The 16,118-nt window shown below is 40.2% G+C and overlaps 1 pseudogene; it reads left to right on the top strand.

Annotated features, from left to right (window-relative positions):
* The window catches only part of LOC102136618 (alpha-internexin-like), a 54,475-nt pseudogene extending 40,060 nt beyond the window's left edge, over positions 1–14,415 (top strand).
* Positions 14,416–16,118: the final 1,703 nt, after the last annotated feature.

Raw genomic sequence — 16,118 nt, 5'->3', positions numbered from 1 at the left:
TTTACTTATTTTTTTCTGGAACATATTGAATTATTTATATGCATGTATTTAGGACATTTTTAAAAGCTTGGAATGTTTTCTTTAGTTATATCTTTACTTATTGCTCCAATTCTTTTTTTTCTGTTTTTTCCCCTTGGGATCCTCTGTAAATTTTGAGACTAAATTTCTACTTTTTTCCCTATGCCTACCTTCATTTTCATTTGACACATACAAAATCTCTGACAAACACACAGATACTCATGGACATGCACATACATTTATTTACATATTGATATAGAAACACACATGTAGACACTTGGCAATTTTCATGAAAATTTAGGAGAGGTTCTGTCACGTGTGTTAGCCATTTTAGACTGAAATTGCCATTCTCATTTTGGAAACTTACACCTGAAATCTACAGTGAAGATATAATCCATGCAGGAAAGGGGAAGATGGTACATAGAGAGGTTTGGAACTTTTTTAGTGGCATTGGGAATATTCCAAAAACTATCCTAAGTGAGTAAAGAAACAGAGTGTGACTTTGTTATCTGCTGAATTAAGGTCTTATTCAAAAGACAGAATTGCCTTCATGAAATGATAGAGACCATTAATTAGTTTCTCTTTAGGAATTCACCAACCATTCTAGTTCTGTAGCATTCTACTGTATTAAAAACCAACATCAGACGAAACAAAATACAAACATAACTTCTAGAAGAACAATTTTTATAACTCTTTTTGGGAACTCATTTTGGCAGACAGAAAGCTCTTCTAAAGTCTCACCCAACCTGAACAGACTTTTTCAGAAACCTATTTCCCTTTCTTCTCTCCAGGAAACAGAGAGAATAGTCTTTTCGAAAAATGTCCAAATTTCTTGATATATTGAGGACATGAGCTTCCTTAATTGATTTTCAGTCTCGTGCACCAGGTGTATATCCGCATTAAAAATTTTCTGCCTTAGCAGGACTTCTAAGTCTAGTCTCCTTCCATAGGCTCCTTTTTTTGGTGAAATATCATATAAATGACCTTTAATATGAAGGAATTATTAATATCTATAAAATTTTGCTTTTAAGTCATGTATGATTTTTTTCTTGCATGTTATACTTAGTTTGAAAGAAGTGGCCGGGCGCGGTGGCTCAAGCCTGTAATCCCAGCACTTTGGGAGGCCGAGACGGGTGGATCACGAGGTCAGGAGATCGAGACCATCCTGGCTAACACGGTGAAACCCCGTCTCTACCTAAAAATACAAAAAAAAAAAAAAAAAAAAAAAAAATTAGCCAGGTGTGGTGGCGGGCGCCTGTAGTCCCAGCTACTCGGGAGGCTGAGGCAAGAGAATGGCGTGAACCCGGGAGGCGGAGCTTGCAGTGAGCTGAGATCCGGCCACTGCACTCCAGCCTGGGCGACAGAGCGAGGCTCCGTTTCAAAAAAAAAAGAAAGAAGTATAGTGTCCATGTGGAGAACATGAACTGTAGAATTAGAAGCGTGGGCTGGGATCATTGCTTACTAGCTGGGTGAGCTTGGACAAGTGACAGGGTTTCTGTGCTTCAGGTTTTCCATCTGAAAAAAAAGAATCTCTTCATTTAAAGAGCTAATGTATCCAAGAACATGAAAGAGTACCTGAAACATACTGCTTTATATATGTACTTGTTATTGTTATTTTTAAGGTAATTGGCGATACAAATCTGTCCTTTTAAGTTGACTTGACAATGCCTCCTGAAGAAAAGAATTAAGTTCTTGATAAACATCAAGACTCAATAATAAAATTTAAAAATTCCTAAGTTATAAAGATTATTATTAAAAGAGACCAACTACTTTATTACTTTAAAATATTGATTAGCTTTTTTGAACTTATTTTATGTCTAAATACTCTTTATAAATCTTATATTCAGTAGAAATATGTCTTGAGTGGTCATCATCAAGAAAGATGACAACTTCTTGTAGAAATTTAACCCTTGGTACCCTTGGAAATTAAGCTTTAATTAGTTACATTTCCAGGGATATTTGGGTCTCATTTCTTTGTTTGTATTGTTTTGTTTTTCCAGTAAATGGCTTCTTAAGCTGTATTATCCCCTCCAGTGTCCATTGATTCAGAGAAATACCAACAATTAGAATTTATTGCTCTGATTTTGAACTGAATCTTGTGGCTGTTTTTATTGTAATTCAAGGCACTGTTTAATCCCTTTGCTTAGAAGCCATTGAAGTGAAAATGTTCATATTGCCGATTTACTTTGTGACAATGATGTATGGGAAGATTATTCTGCAAGAACCAGAAAATATGATACTTGTTGGAAGAAATTCAATGTCGCAACCAGTTGAAATAAAGAACACCCAATCCCACGTGCTAACAAAGTGGGGATTCCTTTCCAAATCTTTGTACTATGCAAAGGATACTTTTCTGGTGTGCCGAGAAGTTATCTCTGGGACTGTCACACTTGGATTCCAGCAGATTACCCTATCATCAAGTCATCAGTATGCTGCTATTTGAATAAACACAGCTGTTGTTTTCCAAGAAATATGGCTAGGAGCAGCAAGGAAAAAAAGGGCAATTAGTGTTATTGAAATGAAGGGGTACTCAGGATGGCATATATATATTTATGAGCATTTTCGTTTCCGAATAGCCTATTTACCATGCTGTGACTTAACAGTGGGGGAGTAATGATCCCCTCTCCAAATCCTTGGTACTTTACTGCATTTTGCTATTTGCCTAATATTAATTACAAATAATTTTCATAATTAAAATAAATATATATATTTTAATTTCACATGACCTTGTGCTATCTTCTATCCACAAATCCTTGAAGTTTTGATGGCAGCATGTTCCAAAGACCTATATATAAGGATATATGAATAGGATAACCTATTTTAAAATTTATACTAATGATTTCAATATGTGGAGCAAAGATGTTATTGTCCTGGATCTGGGAATAAGGCTTGTTTTTAGAGGGTCAAGGGGAACCTTCAGCATGGTGTAATGCAGAGTGGTGGACCAGAAAGATGAGACTATTAACCAACAGTGTGGGCCCAGGCAAGGGATTCTGTCCCCTGGATCTCAGCTTCTTTATCTGTAAACTGTTGAGATTGGATGATATGACCTTTAAGGTCTCTTCAAATTCCATGATGCTTTGAACTTAGGTCTTTATTACTCTGGTCTGACACTCAATGCTGAACAACACATTTGTTACAGAGACCCATTGGAACTGGTGGTTGTCATCTTTATAAATAAACAAACATTCTGACTGTTTTTGTGCTTTCAGTATAAATGAAGACAAATAATGGGATGAGTTGTTAAGATCTTAGTCTTTATTCACCTAAAGTAGTTTGTTTTGAATTTGTATATATATATATATATATATATGTCTGTTTGTTTGTATTTTTTTTTTTTTTTTTTTGAGATGGAGTCTCACTCTGTCGCCCAGGCTGGAGTGCAGTGGCGCGATCTCAGCTCACTGCAAGCTCCTCCTCCCGGGTTCATACCATTCCCCTGCCTCAGCCTCCCTAGTAGCTGGGAGTACAGGCGCCCGCCACCACGCCCGGCTAATTTTTTGCATTTTTAGTAGAGACGGGGTTTCACCGTGTTAGGCAGGATGGTCTCGATCTCCTGACCTCATGATCCACCCGCTTCAGCCTCCCTTGAATTTGTATATTCTTAAATCTTTAGTCTATGGTTAAGAACTCTGGTTCAGGGATATTGGTTTGGCAAGTGTAAGGGGGATTGGGGAGAAGATTGGAGAAGTATATTAAGGTTCTGTTATTTCTGGGGTAAAAAATAAGAAGATGCCAGGAAAAAGAAACTGAAGTTAGAGGCAATGACTTTTGTTTAGAAGGTCAATGCTGTGGTGCATTTTAAAACCATCTCATTTAAAAAGTACAGAGAGTATACCAGCACCCACTAGCTTGGTGGCTGTGGTTGCATTAGCATCTTGTCCAACAGCCACGATAACCAAGCTATGTATCTTCCTTTTATTTTCTCTCAAGAGGGAGTTGATCTCCAATTTGCAAGTAAGTCTTCGAAATTTAGTTCAGTTAAGCCCAAGGATTTTAAAGACATCTCATACACAAAATGACACACATCAAGGGTGTGGGTATGTTGTTTTCCAGTGTTTCTAAGTAGGTGTGAAGGAAAACCTCATTTAAACTCTATTGAGAAATCAACAAAAGCCTTAAAACAAGAATAATGAAGCAGCATGAGTAATGTTCAGGGTCTATACTGAGACAAGGATGACGAGGGCATTGGTTCTTCAGTCAGAACAGCAACTGTCTATGCAATGTCTGAGGTCTGACTGTGCGACCTTGGGCCCAGCCACGAAATACCGTCACCCAAACCCAACTTCCCCCTCATTAACAGTAACAACACACAGCAGTTTAGTGCTTTATGGTTTCAGAGCTCTTTTGCATGTATTATCTCATCTCTGGTCCATTTTTAGGATGGTGTTAGCCTTACCTTATGCCCCAGCATTTCATCATGTCTTTGGAGACATTGCAGCTTAGCTGATAGGTCTGATTTTTCTCCTTATGCTTTGGGTAACCTCTGGAAGGGGTAAAGGTTATGTTTTGGCTAGTAGTTTAAACAAATAACAAAGTTGGACTGAAATGGAAAGTTTCTAGTGAGATCAAAGAATACGACATAAGGGATAAAATTAAGCACGGTTTATGCAGTGGTGACTTCTTTCATTAGGGCTGTCAGACAAACTGTTCCCACTCATTTTCTCACTTGGCCCTCATGGGAACCCCCTGGAGGTAGGAGCATTTATTATTATTCCTAGTGTACAGATGAGGAAACAAACACTTGGCCATTTACATAGTTTATAGAAGTCACAGGGCCAATGACAGAGCCTAGTTCTTTTGCCTCTTAGGCCAATGCTCTTTCTTCCATACCCCAGTGCCTCTCTAGGTATAAGATCACTTCTCAAGTTTGGACATTTTCTTGTATACATCACTTTCCTCCCCCGAATTAACAGAGAGGTAATAAATTTCAGAGGAGAGCTGGGACTAAAGATGCAGTCTTCACTCTGTCGCTGGGTTCTCTTTTTTTCCCTTAAAGTGAAGAGAATTCCTGTTTCTTTTGTACATTGAGGTCCATGCTACTTTTTGAGTCCTATAGACAGAGGAGTATTAGACACTCATAGAACTCTTTTTGCTATTGCTTCTCATTATGTTGTTGTGGTTAATGTCTTGATGTTCAGTATTATGAAACACATTGTCTTGAAACTTGTCCACTCAAAAGCCATCACCTACTGCTTCTTTGGTTGTGGGCTCCATGGACTTTAAAAGATCATTGAATGATGAAAGCAAGAAAGTTGGAGAATGAAGAGGTCTGTTAGGCAGTTTTCTACCTTCAACGTGCCTGTGGAGATGCTGGGTGAGTAATGTAAGAGAACAGGTGAATGGCACATGCGGCGGGGGGGGGGGGGGGGGGCTCCTCTCAGGGTGTCATTGTTACTTTCGTCTGTTTTCATTTTTGTTTTTTCTTTCATTCTTAGAAAGGTAGGTCCTGTGTGCCAGGTAGGGCATGGCAACAGGAGTCTAGAATTTAGGAGAATGGAGAGGCTACAGTTGGACCTAGTTAGTGTTTTCAAGATCTTGTCTTGACCACTGTCTGAAGTTAGTGGAATTGGATCTGGACAGAATATCAAAATCCCAGCCAAGAGGGTCAGGTATTACTCAAAAAATCTGTGCATTTGCCTAGGACTAGAAAACTTTTTCCATTCCTCACTGGCAGGTCAACTGATCTTCTTGATATACTTTAATCCAGTCTTAGGAACAAGCATCAGTGACTCTGGCTAAAAGCTCTAGGTAAGCAATAGATAAACTTTTGGCAGTAATGTCATTATTGGTATTTGAGTCAGTTGTTAGTGGCATTTATTATCCCCAGCCCCAAATCCTTCATTTAGCTTTTATGTGTTTTTTTTTAGTTTTACTTTCCTGGATTCTTTTCTTCTCTTCAATTGTCGTAAATCAGTAACAGTTGAACTACACTGTCAAAATACAGTATTTTTTTTTAAATGAATGAAGCTCTTTGTTAAGGAATGGTTCTTTCTCTAATGCAAATAATTACTTTCTAATTGTTCTGTAAGATTATACTTTACTGCATATATTTTTAAAGCAGGTAGCGCCTGCAAAGTAATCATCTTATTTACCATTTTTAAAATTAAGTAGCAAGTCTATGGGACAATTCCAACTAAATAAAAAAAATTCAATAATGGAAATAGAGTAAGGACAAGGGGGAACATATATTACACAAAGCAAAACTATTTTGAAACACAGCATCTTATGTGGCCTTCCTTAGATTTTAGTGGCTTTTTGAAAAGATGGCTCCACACCTTGATTTACTACTCATCCCAAAGTCTAAATCCAAGGTTGTTCTTGGAACATTGCCTCTTCAAAGCATTCTTATTAGGAGCTGAGAGCACCCAAAGAGAGTGGTGAACATTTAAAGCATAGAGCATATAATGTAGCTGCACTAATATGAAACAATTGTTCTGTATTAGACTCCAGAGATTGAATTATACAATTCATATCTAAGTGAAAGATGAGCGCCATATTAAGCATATTTCCCCATCTCTGAAAGCAGGCAGAAAACTTACAAATGCATCTCAACAATCTTCTCCAAAGAGCATTCTTACTGGTCTGAAGCTATGGAGCACTCTGTTCTCTCTTGAATGTACTTTATTATCAATTCTTAAGCAGTTGAAAGGAGGCCTTGAATCTGAACCTATCCCACAATGCCCTTTATGTAGTGTGACTCTCAGAGGCCCCTGCTGCCCACACTTTGGCAAAGACTCATTTAACTTGATAGGCTTATGTATTCTACTCTTCCTTTCAACAGGAGTGGCTGGAGCAGGGTAGAGGTAGAAGATGATTCCATGTAATGGATCCAATTACAAAGACTTTTGGAGGAGTGCTGAGAAGAGGTTATATTTGGTGGGAGGAATAATCCTTTAGAATATGGTATGGCCCAATATCGGTCCTGGAAATAATCCTATCTATAGGAGACAGTTCTACTTCATTTAGAATTTAAAGGATGGAACATTCATAAAAAATTTTACATTGAAAATTTAATCCCAGCCTGGGGCTTGAGGAGCTAATTTCATCCCAGGTCTCTCTGCTCTACCATTACTGCTTTCTCCCACTTTATCAGGAAAATTTTGTAATACCTTTGTGCAATTAAGAGATACTGAGCTTTGTGCAATTAAGAGATACTGACTGGCAATTATTGGCCCATTCTACATACCAACTTAATGGCCAGAGATTCTTTGGTTTTAATATCTAGCGAGTTTTACATGAGGCCACAGAATCAACTCTTAATTCATTCAGTAGTAATAGTTCAGTACTATCTTGGTGGTGTATATTATTTGTAGAGATCACAATTTTATGACTTGGGACTTGATCAGGGCTTAGAAAAGTTGGTGGGGTTTCTGAGTGAGTAGTCAATAGTCCCAAGAATTGACAGACACATGGGGAAAGGAACAGAAGTTGTGGCAGACGATCATAGAAATGAAGAAAAGACAGAAAGAACAGGGAACAAGAAAGAAGTGAATGGTGGGAGTGGTGGATGTCCCTAAATCATCTCATACTGCTGTGCTGGAGCCAGTTTTGAAAGGCTCACCGAAGCTGATTATAGTTTTCTTTTGAACTCTGTTCTGTGATTTTGTTTTGGTAACTTCAAATTGGCACAGTGGAAGCATTTACACCATAGATATTGGTGAATACTACAAATCAGGGCTTTTTTTTTTTTTTTTTTTTTTCCTCCAGGGAGCTAGTTGTTCAATATTTACCAGCATACTACGACCTTAGATATTTCTTTGTGATACAAGAAGCCTAAATTATCAAATGTGTCATAGCAGGAGAGAGTTTGGGAGACACTGGATTAGTTGGGCAGGGGCCAGTTCCACGAATAGAAATGACAAACTGGAGTTTCTATTCCCATAGTTGACTGAAATGAGAAGCAGGTCAAGGTATGGACAGAAGAGGTCAAACTAGTTGAGAAAGATGTATTGTAGGCATTTTGCAGAAAGCAGGAGCAGTCCTATTTAGCACTCATAACAGATGAATAAATGGTGGTTGGGAGAGGTTAAATCTGTATATCACACAAGTTAGAACCAATTATAATTTATTTTACCCAAAGTCCTAATTTCTAACCCCCACACTATAGGGTTCCTCTGTAGACCTCTGCATTCAATGAGGCTGGTGGTGCTCCCCACAACTTTTGGGCTTAGCATCGAAATTGTAATCTAGATTGAGCTTTCTAGTGATACCCTATACACAGCTCTGCGTGGCAGCCCTGCCTGCGGGTCACCTCTCTCTGACTCTATACATATGAAGAACATCCTCAGCCAAAACATCCCTGCTCCACTCCAGAGCAAACATCAGTTTCCCCTCCTCTTCTAAGTTTATAACTTTTTCTTTATTTCTACTGCCTTCTCATTCATTCATTTATTCATTCAATAAACATTTGTTAAAAGCCTGTGTGCATTGTGAAAGAAAGAGGGAATTCAACCTAGGAAGGCCTACTGGAGGGAACACATGTGTGTGTCTAATTTGGAAGCTGCAGAAGAAGAAGGAGTAAAGATGTGGGTTTGAGGACCACAGATGGGGGGCTAGACTTTCTAGGTCATCATGGAGACTCCATCTGTTTTGACTATTTCTCTTCAATATGAGCAAAAGCCTTAGCCTGGCAACTTACTCTTTTCTTCTAATTTTCTTTCATCTTTTGTCTCTGGCCGTTATCCAGGACCAGGTGGATCTCACTGACTTAGATATTCTCCCTTCGGAGATCCTGGTGCCTTCTGTGCCCCTACCCCCAAAGTGAAATCACTTTAGATACAATAATTCTATATGATATTTTTGCTTATCTGAAAAGCATAATTTAATTCTATTTATTGAAGTGGACTGATTCGTATAAAGTGTACATAGTAAATCATTTTGAGTTATTGATTTGGTAAAAAGGCCTGTGGTTTGAAACAATTTTACATTTTGATCATGCGACATTATCCACTGAATCTCTTCTGATTTACATTTATTTATTTTTAGTTGTACATTTATTAATGATAAACGGAGTTCAACTATAAATGACTATAGAATTTCATGAGATATTTTAAGGAGGTGTTAGAGTTAGGAACGTGTGGGTGGGGAGCCATATATGAATAAAGATAGTTTCAGTCAGATGTGAGAATCACACTTTGAGAAAGTGTGGTCTCTGGACCAGAAACATCAGTATTACCCAGGAATTTATTTCAAATGCACATTTTTGAGCCCCACCCCAGGCCTGAATCAGAAATTCTGCAAGTGGGGCCCAGTAATTTGCATTTTGACAAGCTCTGCATGCAATTCTGATGTTAGCTAAATATGAGAATCACTGATTAAAGTAATACTAACAAAGTTAGCAACAATCAAAGAAAATTTTAAATGAAGTAGTACAGTTATGTCATTAACTCACTTTGGTTGGACCAATACTTGTTGGGATCCTTAGGCAGATTTTCTGCTTACTGTATTCTTAAAAACCAAAAGTGTTTCAGCATTTTCACTTCTTTTGCAAATAACCATTAGACAGACTTGTAAAAAGATTGATTGTACACTTTCATTTCCTCAAGCGGTCATTTATTCTTTCAGATAATACTCATTCTTCAGGCAGCAGACAAAAGACTTGAAGACATACACAGCTGAAGGAAATGAAAAGGCGACAAGGCTAAGAGAACAAAGATGAGCATTGTCACGGTCTGGAGGGTGGTGGTGGAGGAAGCCTTCTCTACGCTGGTGCCGCTATTGGAACTTTCAGGAAATGAACATGTGTGTTTTGTGTTTTTCCCTTTACACCTCAAGAAACTTGGAACAATGATTTTCTTTTATGGAGAAGCTTACATTTAAGCAGATAAAAATTAGCCCCGAGAATAGAAATACAGAATCAAAGTCCACAAATTTAATTATTGCGTCCCCTGGTTAGCTGATCTTCAATTCTGATATCTTCCTCTCTGGTGTAGGGGAGTAAGGGTTATACCCATTTTTAAATTCTTTGTTGTATTATGACTACTAATACACAGGGAAAGTTTCTATGCATTCATTTATTCAATAGATATTTATTAGGACTCACTGTTTATGGAACTGCCCAAGATATTGTGGGAGATACAAGGGAGAGGACAACATCAACCCTGTTCGCAGAGTGTTTGAAGTCTACCAGGACTTCAAATGTGTCCATTGTACACGTAAGCATAATAAAAGCTAAAAGTAGGTGTGCCATACAATGGATCAAAATCAAAGGCTGTAACAAGAAGAAAGGCATTCTTTCTAGCTTTGGTCAGATTTGGTCCACAATCAAATCAAATTCTTACTAAGTTCATATTCTCTTACTGACAAACTGAACTGCTGCAAAAAATAATCCTCCCCCATGGAAGATCTTACAGTCAGACCCTAATTGCCCTAGCTCAGTTTAGAATGTAGCTTTGAAAAGAATGACAAAAGACCTTGAAGAGGCGAGCAACAGATTTTGAAATATCTGGTCTATAAGGGTAAGAGACTGTATGATGTCAAAGCCTGGGGGTACTCAGCTGGGGTCAATCGATATTAATTGCTAACACCTAGAGGTAATTAGCAGTAATTACCCAAAGGAGTGATGGGATGGCCAGACTGACTTAAAGGCAGCAATTCCAGGAGCTCCTAGCATGTTGGGAACCTAACAGTTTCTAGGTAACCATAAATAAATTAGGTTTCCCCAGCAATTTATGTAGAGAGTTTTAAAATTGCATTACAAAGGACCCCTGGGGCAAGCTTTTATAAATATATTATTAAAACTTGTAACCCTTCCTACCCAGAGGTGAAGTTTATTTTCTCACACTTTGAGTCTGAGAACTTGCTTTAACCAATAGAATATCGGGAAAGAGAAATTGTGCAACTTCTTTTGCTAGTAAGTCTTACAAGACCTTCAGCTTCCACCTTCACCTTCTAGAAACATTGCCCTGAGATCTTGTGAGGCAGCTGGTCTAGCCTCCTGGAGGGGCAGTTTTGTGGAGAAGATTCAGGCATCCCTGCCAACAGCACCAACTCCAGATATATGAGTGAGTGCATCTTAGAGTCTCTGGCTAATAGTGTACTAAAGTGTTAGACACTCAGAGTAGATCATTTTACCACCACCTTTTTCCCTATGGCAAAATTATATTCAACTATAATAAAAATTATAATTTTATTTCTTAGTTTTAAAGCAAACAATTGGCAAGATAACGAATGTCAATTTCAAAGATATTCATATTGAGCAAAATATTTCATAGATGAAATAAAAACAAAAAAAATACTTGTTTTCACCTTGCCTCAGTTTAAATTTTTCTTTGCACAGAAATTCCCAAGAGTAAGAATGATTGTAAAGACAAAGAAACACAACTTGAGTTCCTTCTATTCTGTGATTTTATCATTGCTAATTTCAAATCTACTGATTAAACACAAGAATATGTAGTACCATGGAAATAGGGATGTAAACTGCACACAACGAAAGCTTGAACAAGTCCTAGTCGCTATGAAACTATTCTTAAATATATGTAACAGACACTGGGGGGGGCTGGGGGTTGGGGGGCGACTGTGTAACTGAGTTCTCCAAATTAACTTCTATGTAGAACACAATGTTTATTAAAAGATAAGGAATAAAACGGGCTAATTTGAAGCTTCTGTAAATGTTATTAAAACTGAAGAGCTCCAGTATTTGTTCAGAAATTAGGCCAACACCCTTCCTCGGCCGCCTGCTCCTCGGCCTCATCGCTCGGCCTCTGCCTGGCCTATCGCCTGCCGCTGGCTTCCGACGGGCTGGACCTGAGCCAGGCGGCGGCGTGCACCAATGACTACAAGATCATCCGCACCAACGAGAAGGAGCAGCTGCAGGGCCTCAACGACCGCTTCGCCGTGTTCATCAAGAAGGTGCATCACCTGGAGACGCAAAACCGCGCGCTGGAGGGCGAGGTGGCGGCGCTGCGACAGCGCCACGCCCAGCCGTCGTGCGTCGGCGAGCTCTTCCAGCGCGAGCTGCGCGACCTGCGCGCGCAGCTGGAGGAGGGCAGCTCGGCGCGTGCGCAGGCCGTGCTGGAGCGCGACTGGCTGGCCGAAGAGGTGCAGCTGCTGCGGACGCTAAGGCGCCGAGGGTGCCCTGAAGGCGCAGTAGCGCGACATGGACGGCGCCACGCTGGCCCGCCTGGACCTGGAAAAGAAGCTGGAGTCGCTGCTGGACGAGCTGGCCTTCGTGCGCCAGGTGCACGACGAGGAGGTAGCTGAGCTGCTGGCCACGCTTCAGGCGTCGTCGCAGGCCGCGGCCGAGGTGGATGGGGCTGTGGCTAAACCAGATCTGACCTCGGCGCTGAGGGAGATCCGCGCCCAGTATGAGTCCCTGGCCGCTAAGAACCTGCAGTCCGCGGAAGAATGGTACAAGTCCAAGTTCGCCAACCTGAACGCGCAGGCGGCGCGCAGCATAGAGGCCATCCGGACCAGCGGCGAGGAGATCCATGAATACCGGCGCCAGCTGCAGGCGCGCACCAGCGAGATCGAGGGCCTGCGCGGGGCCAACGAGTCCTTGGAGAGGCAGATCCTGGAGCTGGAGGAGCGGCACGGTGCCGAGGTGGCTGGCTACCAGGGTAGCATTGGGCAGCTGGAGAATGATCTGAGGAACACCAAGAGTGAGATGGCACTCCACATTCGGGAATACCAGGACTTGCTCAATGTCAAAATGGCTCTTGACATTGAGATAGCAGCTTACAGGAAACTGCTGGAAGGTGAGGAGACACGTTTTAGCACCAGTGGGTTAGGCATTTCGAGGCTGAATCCACTTTCCAATCCAAGTTATCCGCTCCCACCTAGAATCCTCAGTTCTACAACCTCCAAGTCTCATCCACTGGGCTATCACTTAAGAAAGAGGAGGAGGAGGCATCTGAGGTAGCTTCTAAGACAACTTCCCAGATAGAGGAAAGTTTTGAAGAAATATTAGAGGAGACAGTGATATCTACTAAGAAAACCGAGAAATCAAATATAGAAGAAACCACCCTTTCAAGCCAAAAAATATAGTTCCATTGCTTTGAAAAAGTTAATGCTTAAGAGGGAATGATATGCATTTGACTTGTTGAACAGCCTATTCCTGAACCATAACACTTGCCACCACTATAAAGTATCTTCAAGGCTTCAGTCTCCTATTTAGTATTGAATACTTACCTTCTGTAATAAGAAAACCACCCCTTAGATTGAAGTAAACTGCAGTCCTGGAGCAATCACAGATGAATTATCTAAGAATACAGCTTTTTGACCTTCAGCTCACGCTTCACAGTGATCGATGATTCAGGTGCAGAGGAAGTGCAAACTACGGTGCTAAATCTGTGATCATCGTAATTTGCTGTGAACTGAAATTAAAACTATTCACGCTACCCAGCCATTACCCAGCTAAATAATCTTACTCTAGATACCTAAAACGTAAGATCACTGCCAAAGATAAACTAATGGTCCACACCCAATTCCACTCTGATAGAACTTTCACAAATAATAGGTGTTTGTTTAATGGACACCTTCCACCTCCCTCAATTCCACATATACTTTTCTTCTATGTAGGAAAAAAATAGTCTAGTGTAGTGTTCTTCCCATGTAAACACATTTTGGTTTTTCTCAAAAGAACTTACCCCCATTTGCTCTCTTTGCTCAGTGGGTAAAATTAGATGCATGTTGACCATGTCTATGATTCGTGTAATTGCTTATCCCTGCCCATTTTATATTCTTTCAATTCTGTAGGTTAAAAAAAAAATGGCAGTGATGAATTTTAAGGGTTTCTCCCAACATATAAAATAATGAAAAGAATCCCTTGACTTTAGGCTTTCAGCTTACACAAATCCATTTAATTAGGATAAAAAAAAAAAAACCTTAAGGATGTAGCTTTTCACCTTTACTTTAGAAGCACAGTAAATAGTTATTCCAAACTGTGATGAAGCTGACCTTAGATTTAGTAGTATAAGCTAGAGGAAGTGAGTGTTTCTATGAGTGGAAGAAGCCAAGGTGTCATTTACGTGTCAGTTCATTTGTGGTGATACAGAATTAGCTTTTTCATCCCCTTACCCTTAGAATCCATGTATTCCCCTTCCCACTAGTCTAGGTCCTAAAAATGCCTCACTTTCACTCTCCTATGCCTTTTACGAGTGCTCAGTGTAGGATATTTTGTCACTAGAACACAATGCTGCTGCCCCAAAGTAAAAAAAAAAAACAAAAAAAACACAACCACTTCTGGTCAATCAACACCACCAGCAAATATAAGAAAGAAATCTTTCTCTTTTCTAAAAGACTTCCCCAACACTTACCCCATGGTTGCACAGATGGTGGGGTCCTGCCGGAGAGGAAGAGACACCCAGACCAGAGAAGGGGTGTGCATGCGCCTACTCGCTTGCTAGAAGTAGATTCTGGACAGTCAGCTCTTCATCTGCCCAACTGTGTAGCATCTGCATTGCCCAGTCTTTCATGTGTGCCAAGGCTGATGCAGGATTTGTTCTCTGTCCAGCAGTCACTTCTGCCAGAGCTAAAGAGTTGCCCCATCTCTGTTCCATGTCTCCTTTAAGAGCTCTGGTGATAAGGACATGATGCTTTTACTGAACTTTCTTATCCTAGCACGTGGTTCAATAGTTCAAGGAACTTGAAAGACACTTTTCTCTTCTTCCTTACTTTTACCCAATCCCTGTCTTTACTCCTCACACTTATCGTAAGACATTAGTAAAATAAAAAATTAAAAGTCACACGAATCCCACAAAAAAAAAAAAAAAAAATGAGGCCAACACTTTTTTTTTTTTTCCCCCCCCCAGGGAGGAGTAGTTTACCACTGACGCTGTTTGGAATTGCTGGCACATGGTGATAATCAAAGGTAGGCTGATTTCTTGTCATTTAAATTGTTGCTTCAAAATTTACAGATGATGTACCCTATTTTTGCCTGTGCCTTATGTGGACTGCTCCTGCTGACCCATGCTGGATATGCCTCTGCTTGTGTTACCAGAGGAAGGTATCTGCATGGGTCTGCAGCAACTTCAATTCTTGCCTCCTCAGAAAAAAGAATTTGACTAGGGGCATGAGGCAGAAGGAGAGACCGGGGCAAGTTTTGGAGCAGGAGTGAAAGTTTATTAAAAAGCTTTAGAGCAGTAATGAAAGGAAGAAAAGTACACTTGGAAGAGGGCCGAGTGGATGACGTGAGAGGCCAAGTTCATGGCTTGGCCTCTTGACTTGGGGTTTTATATGTTGGCATGCTTCCGGAGTCTTTTGTTACTTCTCCCCACTCCTGAGATCTTACTGGGAAGCAGCTGATCACCAGTTTCAGGTGTTTTCTATTAGAGACTGCCTTTCCCTGGCACCAGCTGTGACAAATTGTTACTTTAGAGAGACAGTTAACAACTCCCTGACCATCACCTGTTGGTCGCCCAGTGCTCCTGGTGTGTGTGTTGGGGAGCCCTCTCTTGCCCTGCTCATATCTAATTAGCTACTTACTGTACCACTTTTAGCATTTCACGTCCCATCTGACTGTGACTAGGTGAGACCAGCAGGAACTGCTCAGTTGACCCAAAGAATCACCAGAAATAATAAATGGTTATTTCATGCCACCAAGTTTCAGGATAATTATGTAGCCATAGATAAGTGGTGCAGGAAATGATCACTTAGAGTAATTGAGCTAGATTTTTCTTCCTGAAGCTGTGACAATTATAAGAGCTCTAAATATGTACTGGGTAGAAGGTAAAGATTTGGGGACTATTGTTGATGGTATGGCTTATTGACGGAGGTGAAGTCATTTTAAATAAGATGAGAGAGGTGATGCAAGAAGGAAATGGGGAGAGAAAAATGTTTCTGTGAAGATTGGAGATTTAAATTATCACGAATAGATTGGTGAGGGGGAGTGATTCAAAGAAAACAGTGTTTTAATTCCTGAAGCTAAATCATTTTTTTGTATCTTGAGTATGAAACCAGACCTTTGGGAATGGGATCTGAATGTCCCTGAAACAATGAGGTATGCTTCTACGTTCCAGCAAAGGCATCAAACTCTGTCCCAAAAGCCAGAATGAAGGACACATTGTGGAGATTATGTTTTCATGGTACAGAGCTTTAACATACTTATTTGGTAGGTAATTTCTGAAGCAGTAGCAAGGATACAATGGTAAAAAATTGGC

Source organism: Macaca fascicularis, chromosome 12 (assembly GCF_037993035.2).
Source record: "Macaca fascicularis isolate 582-1 chromosome 12, T2T-MFA8v1.1".
Lineage (NCBI taxonomy): Eukaryota > Metazoa > Chordata > Mammalia > Primates > Cercopithecidae > Macaca > Macaca fascicularis.
Note: the sequence above shows the minus strand (reverse complement) of the source record. Positions and strands in the feature narration are given on the sequence as shown.